Below are 12,009 nucleotides of genomic sequence, written 5' to 3'. Positions count from 1 at the left end.
CTCAGCGCAGAGTCCAAAAACAAAAGACGAGTCTTCAACAAAGGATAAAAGCAGGCAAATCTCCACCACAATAAATATTGGGTTCACGGCACAGCTCTGCAATCATGAATACCCAAAAAGGAAAGAGGCTTACCAGCTGGTGACAACCCACATTATAAGGTTGTATCAACGCTTTGGTAGGACATCAGGAAGCAACAGTCTGTCCAGGATCCACCAATTCAGCAATGATTCCTCTCACAAATGGATATCAGTAAACATCATAAAAAACAAACAAACGGCAACTCTAAGTGTAAACCGTTTAATATAGAGTTTTCATATTAAAAACAGCTTAAAAATAGCATAAAAATAGCATAAAAACAAAACTTACATACGGGGCCCATGCAATGGGAACCCCGAGAAAGTTGCACGCGTGTATGGGTCAGCAGTAAAGGACAGTATGAAGGTGCCGCCTGTCTCCTTCCCGACCGGTTTCGCAAACTAGCGTCATCAGGGGATTAAGGATACAAGCGGCTGGCACCAAATATATAAACTTTTACAATAAAGAAAGGGGTGGGGCTATGAACACCAACAGTCAAGACCCCTCCAATAGAGTATAGATCAGACTCTACTAGGAGAGTGACTATAACCCAGATCAATACACATTGAAAACAATGGGATATAAGATTAGAAGCTTGAAGTCTCCAGTGGCTAGACAGCGCAGTGGTCAAGGGCCCTGTCTCCGACACAGGAATCCCAGGTTCAAGTCCTGGCAGCCAACCCAGTTTTTTTTTTTTTTTTTTACTATAGTATGCAATACATACTGGCATATATAAAACCAGAAAGTGCACATTATAGAAGGTGAATAAGTGAAAAATTATCTAGACAGAGCCAGATAGATATTAAGTGAAAGCCAAGGTCCGAGAATACAGAACTGAATAGTGAATAAATGGCCGGCATAGGGAACTTACAAAGAGGAAAAACATAGTCCTCCTAATAGGATAGACAAACAGCGCATAGCTGCATTGCACGTCATCTACAACGCCTAAGCGGCAGAACGACATACATGTATAAAGTTGATGCAAAAAAAAAAAAAAAATTATAAAATGCGTCATTAGTAACGCTAGGGCGGCAGAGTGCCACATATGCGTAAAATTCATGCGGCAATGCGTGTAAAGTGCACAAACCCAATTTATGCAGGGATACATTTGGACTATATAAAACCGTGTGTAAAACGTATGCATAAAACGTATGAAATATATGAGATTATGCATGCGCCATTATTAATCGTGAAAGAAATGTAATAATCAACGCTATCACGTGAATGAGAGGTACACCGAGAACATAAAAGGACTCATACGTACCAATGAAAAATAGTGCACATGCCCACGTGACAGGGGGATGTGTAAAGAGAAGTAGAATACTAGTGAGCTCCTTATAGGAATGTGCATAATATTTCGCGCATAGACGCGTTGAATAAATAAGAATGTACGAGAAGGAAACAAGAGTGAGAGAAAGAAAGGTCCCATTAACCAATGCCGAAAAAAATTGCCAGTGAGACAATTCCCCCATCTAAACTTTTTCGGGAAATATATACAGTACATATATATACACATATACATAGTCGAGGGAATACCACACCAGATATGCCAGTAAGTATAGCAAAAGGTTATACAAGTGACCTTAAAAATAATATTAAGCAAGTAGGCCAAGCAGACCGACACACATGTACAATCACAGAGTAAAAGTATCAAAAATTATAAACAGTCATAAAAATTATGAATTATTAATAAAACAATTTACGTCCAGTTCAACATTCAGCCCATCTGGGCGTAGTGTTCGCAGTTTGAAAATCCATTCGGTTTCTAGTCGTGAGACATCTCTAACCCGATTTTGGCCTCTCCAGTTTTTCTTAATGCTATCTATAACGCAGTATTTCAAAAGGGAAGGGTCCTTATGATGTGTGGTAGCAAAATGTTTGGGTACTGGATGTCCCATAGATCCCTTACTGATCAGGTAGATGTGTTCCCCCAGTCTTTCCTTAAAGGATCTGGTAGTTCTACCCACATATTTTAGACCGCAAGGGCATTCCAATAGATAAACCGTTAAAGTGCTATCACAGGTGAATAACTGCTTAATTTCAAAGGGCCGTGAGGTAGCGTTCCCCGAAAAGGTGTGAATTCTGCGTGGCATGGACTTGCATGCTTTACATCCTTTACACTTACCACATCTATAAAAACCCTTAAGTGGTACTACACTGGAAGGGCTTATTTTGGGTGGATCAATATGGCTATGCACAAGACAATCACGCAAATTTGGCGCTCTCCTAAATATAATCTCAGGATTGTCCGTAAGCAATGGACCAATCACTGGATCGCCTTTCAAGAGATGCCAATGTTTGCGCAAAATCTTTTTGATATCTCTGTGTTGGAAACTATATTGAGTGAGAAATTTAACACCACAATTGTCTCTCAAACTAACAGCCTTGGTCCCTCTATTAATAGGCCTGTCTTTCTCACCAATTTGGTCTCTAACAACCTTTAAGTCTGCCTGACCATATCCCTTGGCCTCAAACCTAGTGATCAACAGATCACTTTGCAAAACATAATCTGAGGGCAGGGTGCAATTTCTCCGAATCCTGGTAAATTGGCTCCTGGGAACTCCTTTTAACCAGGGGAAATAGTGACAGCTGGTAACAGGGATAAAACTATTTCTGTCGGTATCCTTAAAATAGGTCTTTGTAATAAATCTATCAGATTCCAAACGAATGGTCAGATCGAGAAAATGTATTTCCTCAGAACTACAAACGCAATTAAAGACCAGATTATCGCAATAAAGTTTACTGAATAGTAGTAAAGAATAAATAGCTGGGCATGTATAAACAGTCAGATAACAAAAGAATAAATCACAGAGTGACAGTAATACTGTCTACTCTAAAACAACTATCTCTCACTAAATATTCTCCCGCAGTCCACGAAGCAGCCTGGCTGCATCTGAATGTTCCTGCGTGGTCTTTGTCTTCGGGGTGCACTCTTAAAGAGGAACTCCAGTGAAAATAAGGTAATAAAAAAAGTGCTTCATTTTTACAATAATTATGTATAAATGATTTAGTCAGTGTTTGCCCATTGTAATCTTTCCTCTCCCTGATTTACATTCTGACATTTATCACATGGTGACATTTTTACTGTTGGCAGGTGATGTAGCTGCTGCATGCTTTTTTGGCAGTTGTAAACAGTTATTTCCCACAATGCAACAAGGTTCACAGACAGGAAACTGCCAGGGGTACCACGGTCCTCACGTTTTTTTATGGGAGGGGTTTCACCACAATATCAGTCATACAGCGCCCCCTGATGGTCTGTTTGTGAAAAGGAATACATTTCTCATGTAAAAGGGGGTATCAGCTACTGATTGGGATAAAGTTCAATTCTTGGTTGGAGTTTCTCTTTAACCACTTGAGGACCACAGTCTTTCTACCCCTTAAGGACCGGCCACTTTTTTTCCATTCAGACCACTGCAGCTTTCACGGTTTATTGCTCGCTCATACAACCTACCACCTAAATGAATTTTGGCTCCTTTTCTTGTCACTAATAAAGCTTTCTTTTGGTGCTATTTGATTGCTCCTGCGATTTTTACTTTTTATTATATTCATCAAAAAAGACATGAATTTTGGCAAAAAAATGATTTTTTTAACTTTCTGTGCTGACAATTTTCAAATAAAGTAAAATTTCTGTATACATGCAGCGCGAAAAATGTGGACAAACATGTTTTTGATAAAAAAAAAACCATTCAGTGTATATTTATTGGTTTGGGTAAAAGTTATAGCGTTTACAAACTATGGTGCAAAAAGTGAATTTTGCCATTTTCAAGCATCTATGACTTTTCTGACCCCCTGTCATGTTTCATGAGGGGCTAGAATTCCAGGATAGTATAAATACCCCCCAAATGACCCCATTTTGGAAAGAAGACATCCCAAAGTATTCACTGAGAGGCATAGTGAGTTCATAGAAGATATTATTTTTTGTCACAAGTAAGCGGAAAAATGACACTTTGTGACAAAAAAAAAGAAAAAAAAAAGAATCCATTTCTTCTAACTTGCGACAAAAAAAAATGAAATCTGCCACGGACTCACCATGCCCCTCTCTGAATACCTTGAAGTGTCTACTTTCCAAAATGGGGTCATTTGTGGGGTGTGTTTACTGTCCTCGCATTTTGGGGGGTGCTAATTTGTAAGCACCCCTGTAAAGCCTAAAGGTACTCATTGGACTTTGGGCCCTTTAGCGCAGTTAGGGTGCAAAAAAGTGCCACACATGTGGTATCGCCGTACTCGGGAGAAGTAGTACAATGTGTTTTGGGGTGTATTTTTACACATACCCATGCTGGGTGGGAGAAATAACTCTGTAAATGGACAATTGTGTGTAAAAAAATCAAAAGATTGTCATTTACAGAGGTATTTCTCCCACCCAGCATGGGTATGTGTAAAAATACACCCCAAAACACATTGTACTACTTCTCCCGAGTATGGCAATACCACATGTGTGGCACTTTTTTGCACCCTAACTGCGCTAAAGGGCCCAAAGTCCAATGAGTACCTTTAGGATTTCACAGGTCATTTTGCGAAATTTGATTTCCAGACTACTCCTCACGGTTTAGGGCCCCTAAAATGCCAGTTCAGTATAGGAACCCCACAAATGACCCCATTTTAGAAAGAAGACACCCCAAGGTATTCCGTTAGGAGTATGGTGAGTTCATAGAAGATTTTATTTTTTGTCACAAGTTAGTGGAAAATGACACTTTGTGAAAAAAACAATAAAAATCAATTTTCCGCTAACTTTTGACAAAAAATAAAATCTTCTATGAACTCACCATACTCCTAACGGAATACCTTTGGGTGTCTTCTTTCTAGAATGGGGTCATTTGTGGGGTTACTATACTGCCCTGGCATTTTAGGGGCCCTAAACCGTGAGGAGTAGTCTTGAAACCAAATGTCGCAAAATGACCTGTGAAATCCTAAAGGTACTCATTGGACTTTGGGCCCCTTAGCGTACTTAGGGTGTAAAAAAGTGCCACACATGTGGTACCGCCGTACTCAGGAGAAGTAGTATAATGTGTTTTGGGGTGTATTTTTACACATACCCATGCTAAGTGGGAGAAATATCTCTGTAAATGACAATTGTTTGATTTGTTTTACACACAATTGACCATTTACATAGAAATTTCTCCCACCCAGCATGGGTATGTGTAAAAATACACCCCAAAACACATTATACTACTTTTCCTGAGTACGGCGGTACCACATGTGTGACACTTTTTTGCAGCCTAGGTGCGCTAAGGGGCCCAACGTCCTATTCACGGGTCATTTTGAGGCATTTGTTTTCTAGACTACTCCTCGCGGTTTAGGGCCCCTAAAATGCCAGGGCAATATAGGAACCCCACAAGTGACCCCATTTTAGAAAGAAGACACCCCAAGGTATTCCGTTAGGTGTATGGCGAGTTCATAGAAGATTTTATTTTTTGTCACAATAAAAATCAATTTCCGCTAACTTTTGACAAAAAATAAAATCTTCTATGAACTCGTCATACACCTAACAGAATACCTTGGGGTGTCTTTTTTTCTAAAATGGGGTCACTTGTGGGGTTCCTATACCGCCCTGGCATTTTACGGGCCCAAAACCGTGAGTAGTCTGGAAACCAAATGTCTCAAAATGACTGTTCAGGGGTATAAGCATCTGCAAATTTTGATGACAGGTGGTCTATGAGGGGGCGAATTTTGTGGAACCGGTCATAAGCAGGGTGGCCTTTTAGATGACAGGTTGTATTGGGCCTGATCTGATGGATAGGAGTGCTAGGGGGGTGACAGGAGGTGATTGATGGGTGTCTCAGGGGGTGGTTAGAGGGGAAAATAGATGCAATCAATGCACTGGGGAGGTGATCGGAAGGGGTTCTGAGGGGGATCTGAGGCTTTGGCCGAGTGATCAGGAGCCCACACGGGGCAAATTAGGGCCTGATCTGATGGGTAGGTGTGCTAGGGGGTGACAGGAGGTGATTGATGGGTGTCTCAAGGTGTGATTAGAGGGGGGAATAGATGCAAGCAATGCACTGGCGAGGTGATCAGGGCTGGGGTCTGAGGGCATTCTGAGGGTGTGGGCGGGTGATTGAGTGCCCTAGGGGCAGATAGGGGTCTAATCTGATAGGTAGCAGTGACAGGGGGTGATTGATGGGTAATTAGTGGGTGTTTAGGGTAGAGAACAGATGTGAACACTGCACTTGGGAGGTGATCGGACGTCGGATCTGCGGGCGATCTATTGGTGTGGGTGGGTGATCAGATTGCCCGCAAGGGGCAGGTTAGGGGCTGATTGATGGGTGGCAGTGACAGCGGGTGATTGATGGGTGGCAGTGACAGGGGGTGATTGATGGGTGATTGATAGGTGATTGACAGGTGATCAGTGGGTTATTACAGGGAAGGACAGATGTAAATAATGCCCTGGCGAATTGATAAGGGGGGGTCTGAGGGCAATCTGAGTGTGTAGGCGGGTGATTGGGTGCCCGCAAGGGCAAGGAGCAGATTAGGGTCTGATCTGATGGGTAACAGTGACAGGTGGTGATAGGGGGTGATTGATGGGTAATTAGTGGGTGTTTAGAGGAGAGAATAGATGGAAACACTGCGCTTGGGTGGTGATCTGTGGGTTATTACAGGGAAGGACAGATGTAAATAATGCCCTGGCGAATTGATAAGGGGGGGGGTCTGAGGGCAATCTGAGCGTGTAGGCGGGTGATTGGGTGCCCGCAAGGGGCAGATTAGGGTCTGATCTGATGGGTAACAGTGACAGGTGGTGATAGGGGGTGATTGATGGGTGATTGATGGGTAATTAGTGAGTGTTTAGAGGAGAGAATAGATGGAAACACTGCGCTTGGGTGGTGATCTGATGTCGGATCTGCGGGCGATCTATTGGTGTGGGTGGGTGATCAGTTTGCCCGCAAGGGGCAGGTTAGGGGCTGATTGTTGGGTGGCAGTGACAGGGGGTGATTGATGGGTGATAGGTGATTGGCAGGTGATTGACAGGTGATCAGTGGGTTATTACAGGGAAGGACAGATGTAATTAATGCACTGGTGAATTGATAAGGGGGGGGGGGTCTGAGGGCAATCTGAGCGTGTGGGCGGGTGATTGGGTGCCCGCAAGGGGCAGCTTAGGGTCTGATCTGATAGGTAACAGTGACAGGTGGTGATAGGGGGTGATTGATGGGTGATTGATGGGTAATTAGTGGGTGTTTAGAGAAGATAACAGATGTAAACAATACATTTGGGAGGTAATCTGACGGCGGGTTTGCGGGCGATCTAATGGTGTGGGTGGGTGATCAGATTGCCCGCAAGGGGCAGGTTAGGGGCTGATTGATGGGTGGCAGTGACAGGGGGTGACAGGGGGTGATTGATGGGTGATAGGTGATTGGCAGGTGATTGACAGGTGATCAGTGGGTTATTACAGGGAAGAACAGATGTAATTAATGCACTGGCGAATTGATAAGGGGGGGTCAGATGGCAATCTGAGCGTGTTGGCGGGTGATTGGGTGCCCGCAAGGGGCAGATTAGGGTCTGATCTGATAGGTAAAAGTGACAGGTGGTGATAGGGGGTGATTGATGGGTGATTGATGGGTAATTAGTGGGTGTTTAGAGGAGAGAATAGATGTAAACAAGGGATTTGGGAGGTGATCTGATGTCGGATCTGCGGGCGATCTATTGGTGTGGGTGGGTGATCAGATTGCCCGCAGGGGCAGGTTAGGGGCTGATTGTTGGGTGGCAGTGACAGGGGGTGATTGATGGGTGATTGATGGGTGATTGACGGGTGATTGACAGGTTATCAGGGAAGATAGATGCATACAGTACACAGGGGGGGGGGGTCTGGGGGGGGGGGTCTGGGGAGAATCTGAGGGGTGGGGGGGGGTGATCAGGAGGGGGCAGGGGGCAGGGGGGGGGGATAAAAAAAAAATAGCGTTGACAGATAGTGACAGGGAGTGATTGATGGGTTATTGGGGGGGTGATTGGGTGCAAACAGGGGTCTGGGGGGTGGGCAGAGGGGGGTCTGAGGGGTGCTGTGGGCGATCAGTGGGCGGGGGGGGGGCAGATCAGTGTGTTTGGGTGCAGACTAGGGTGGCTGCAGCCTGCCCTGGTGGTCCCTCGGACACTGGGACCACCAGGGCAGGAGGCAGCCTGTATAATACACTTTGTATACATTACAAAGTGTATTATACACTTTGTAGCGGCGATCGCGGGGTTAACATCCCGCCGGCGCTTCCGTATGGCCGGCGGGATGTTACGGCGGGTGGGCGGAGCCAGTTGCCGGGGGAAGCGCGCGTCATCAATGACGCGATCGCTCCCCCGGCATGCCTAAAGGACGCGCCGCCTGAAGGCGTATTGCGGTCCTTTAGGCGTCCACTTTGCCGCCGCCCATGGGCTGTGGGCGGTCGGCAAGTGGTTAAGTATTGCACAATAATATTTATGATCCACAAGTAATATGTCCGTCTCTTTACACAAGGCTTCCCTATTTGTAGTTCCAAGCCAAGCGAAGTATGTCTCTAGCAATGTACTGTAATGTATAAAATGTCACTGGTGTGCGCTATGATGCAGCAAAGCTGCACTTACAGTTCCTTGGGTACTTTGAGCAGGCGTTCAGTGCTTCCTTCTGGATCCACAGGAAACCCCCGGGTAATTCACTGGAAAAATGTTCTTAGGTGCTGTAGTAAAGTCCTCTCTGTGTTCCACAAGTTCCTCTCAGGCTCCTCAGAGATGTATTCTGCAATCCTATGCAGTCAGCAGGACACCAGGTTCTCCAGCTCTTCACAGCAGCCACTGGCAAAAACAGCTCTCACTTCCTGTTGCCCCCGGCAACCCCTCCTATTTTGATCATTTGTGATGCATTAATCTAATTTGTTCATGCAGCCACAAACCTGTAATTACAATTCACTAGCACACCTGTGGGGTTCAGATTACTACCATAAATTAGCCTTAATCACATTTTGAAAGGTGAAAGAATATATTACATTACATTTTCTTTACTATACACTGCATTGTAACTTATTCCTTATCCTTTGCTTCCATGTACTAACTGAAGTGAATAGTGCAGGTGCATTAATACAGATACATTGCAGAACATGGCTCCATACCCTTACAGTATGACCATAGTTTTGACTTTATTGTAGTATCCCCATTATAACAGTGCTCTCTGGAGTGATCATATTATTAAAATGCCCCTCATTATGCAAAGTGTATACCACTTTTTGGGCTCAAACCCACTAGCAGCCTTTTCTAAGAGCTAATGATTTGAAAAAGCTCTTGCTAATGCAATGCTATGGGGGATTTTTACAAAATCACATCACTCAAGTGGGATCACACCCATAGCGTTACATTAGCAAGAGCTTTTCAAATCACAAAGTGCCCAGAAAAGCGATCCTAGTGGGTTCCAGACCTCATACTGCTCCCATAGTGCCAAAATTATTGTGTCTGCCATAGTGTTAACTGTATTGTTGTTCACCAATTATGTTAGTGCCTCCATAGTGCATATATTTTTATAGTGCCTATCCCCTCCCTCATAGTGCTGTTTTATTATTGTGCTCCATTTATTGTAGTGCCCCTATTATTATAGTATTTCCAATATGCCTGTCGTTGCCTAAGTTGAGATGGTCAATGACACCCTAATAACTGCCTACACGGAAATGTTAATGCTAATTGTATGTATCTTAATACTGGGCCAGCTAAATGGACACTAACTGATTTTGATTTCCCCAATTCCAGGCTGTGTAGTATGTACACTTTACATTTAATTACAGCGACCAGACATCCCACTTTACCCTGGACACATCCTGGATTCTGGGTCCCCTGTCCTGGCCTGAAATTTGTCCTGGGAAACATCGCAGGTTGGACGGCGGACGTCCCGGCCGTGGGACGTCTGGTCATCAATGGCCACATGCGTGCCCAGCCTACTCCTCCCTCCTCGTCCTGCCTCCGCTCCCTCCATCTTCTATCTTCCCTCCTCCAACTACCGATGCGACATCCACCCTCTGTCCTCCACCCTCAAGACAAGCCATGCGGCTGCCCAGCCCCGTCCCCAACGTCATAACTTGGCCTCTGCTTTTACACAAGACATGCAGTGAGCCGAGTCAGCCATGAGGGACAAGGTGAGCTTCCCTCCTGCCCCACGACAGGTCACAGTGACAGGCAGCAGGACACAGGTACCACTTTACTATGGGGGCTGAGACATTGAATTCCCCCCCACCCCCACCCCACTGAGTATATAGTCACATCACGGACTGTCCTTGGCGGAGCTCACAATCTAATCCCCACCATAGACATAGTCTAATGTGCTACAATATTATTATATATGTGTATAATACAGGCGCCTGATGATTGAAAGGTGGCTCACTTCCATCCCCAATGGCTCCTTCTCTCCTTCCCTAAACAGGTTCCTGAGCAGAGTGTAAATGAGAGGTTACTCACCTGGTTCTCGGCATCAGTGGCGTCCCTACCATAGTGCGCAGGGGGGCGGGGCGCACCGGGTGTCAGACACCCAGGGGGGTGTCACCACGACCCCCCACAGCAGCACAGCAGGAGGGAGAAGCAGGGCTAAAAGGAGGGGCAGTGGGGGCAGCGGTGGGGAGGGGGGAAATATCCCCCCCCTCCCTCACCTGGGACCCCTCCTTCTGCCTCTCTCCCCCTCCAGAATAACGGCGACAAGTGTGGGGCGGCCGGAGGCATATGAACAATTACTCACCTGATTTCCGCGTTCCAAGCGTGGAGCGCACAGTCATGACGTCACAGGTCTCCGTCTTCAATGCCGCCCACTGTGCTTCCTGATTAGCGGAAGCACAGTGGGTGGCATTGGAGGCGGAGACCTGTAACGTCATGACGCTGGGAACGCGGAGATTAGGTGAGTAATTGTCTATACGCCTCCGGCCGCCCTGCACTTGTCGCAGCTATTCTGGAGGGGGAGAGAGAGGCAGAAGGAGGGGTCCCAGGTGAGGGAGGGGGGGATATTTCCCCCCTCCCCACCGCTGCCCCCACTGCCCCTTCTTCTAGCGCTGCTTCCCCCCCTCCTGGGTATCTTTACTGGGGGGAACTGTACTAGCTATACTGGGGGCAGCTATAATGGGGACAGCTATACTGGGGGCAACTAAACTAGCTATACTGGGGGCAACTAAACTAGCTATACTGGGGGCAACTAAACTAGCTATACTGGGGCAACTAAACCAGCTATACTGGGGGCAACTAAACTAGCTATACTGGAGGCAACTATACTAACTTCATTGGGGGCAACTAGTTTCACTGGGGGCAGCTATACTGGGGGAAACTACTAGCTATACTGGGGCAACTATACTAGCTAATACTTTAAATTACAGTTAGCTCCGCCCTCATCCGGTCATGACCACGCCCATTTTTGCCGCGAAGCACGCCGCAGGTTGTGGCCACGCCCATTTTTTTTTTGGGGGGGGGGTCTTTTAATACCCAGCACCGGGTGCCAAATGCCCTAGGTACGCCACTGCTCGGCATTCCACTGATGAGATCTCCCTTCAGTCAGGTGCACCTCTAGCTACTTAATACGGAGGGTACCACTGACTACCTTATACTATATGACACCTGTAGCTACCTACACCAGGCAGGGGAAGTAGGGGAGAGATGACAGCTGGGCCAGCCAGCACAATTGTGTCGCAGTTTAGCAGGGTTTTCTTAGGTCTATGGAGGGCAAGATCTAAGGTGCCTATAAGCTCCTGTGATGTAAATCCGGGCCTGAGGAGACGTGAGGATTGGAATGGCATACACCACTCTCCTTTTTTTGTTCCTTTATTGTCAGAAACATTGTTTATAAAGCAGATGAAAGTAAAGACATTGTCTGAAGGTGCCTGCATATACTTAACAGTCTGGTTACTAATATATTATGAGCCCTATGCAGATATGCACGAGTGGGTAGGCTCAACGAATCTGTATGTGTATATACATTACTATTGAGAGGGAAGGGGCATCAGACCTTCTTCAGCATCTTTCCTGGC

At 45.9% G+C, this 12,009-nt stretch overlaps 1 long non-coding RNA gene across 1 annotated transcript in view; it reads right to left on the bottom strand.

The window, feature by feature from the left end:
• LOC137517659 (uncharacterized) overlaps positions 1–8,830 on the bottom strand; it is a 53,980-nt gene extending 45,150 nt beyond the window's left edge. Inside the window, exon 1 of the long non-coding RNA XR_011020612.1 lies at positions 8,612–8,830. This is a non-coding gene — a long non-coding RNA (uncharacterized lncRNA). The remainder of the gene's footprint in view (positions 1–8,611) is intronic.
• Positions 8,831–12,009: the final 3,179 nt, after the last annotated feature.

This window comes from Hyperolius riggenbachi, chromosome 5 (genome assembly GCF_040937935.1).
Source record: "Hyperolius riggenbachi isolate aHypRig1 chromosome 5, aHypRig1.pri, whole genome shotgun sequence".
In the NCBI taxonomy this organism is placed as follows: Eukaryota; Metazoa; Chordata; class Amphibia; order Anura; family Hyperoliidae; genus Hyperolius; species Hyperolius riggenbachi.
This window is presented reverse-complemented; position numbering and strand designations above follow the sequence as displayed.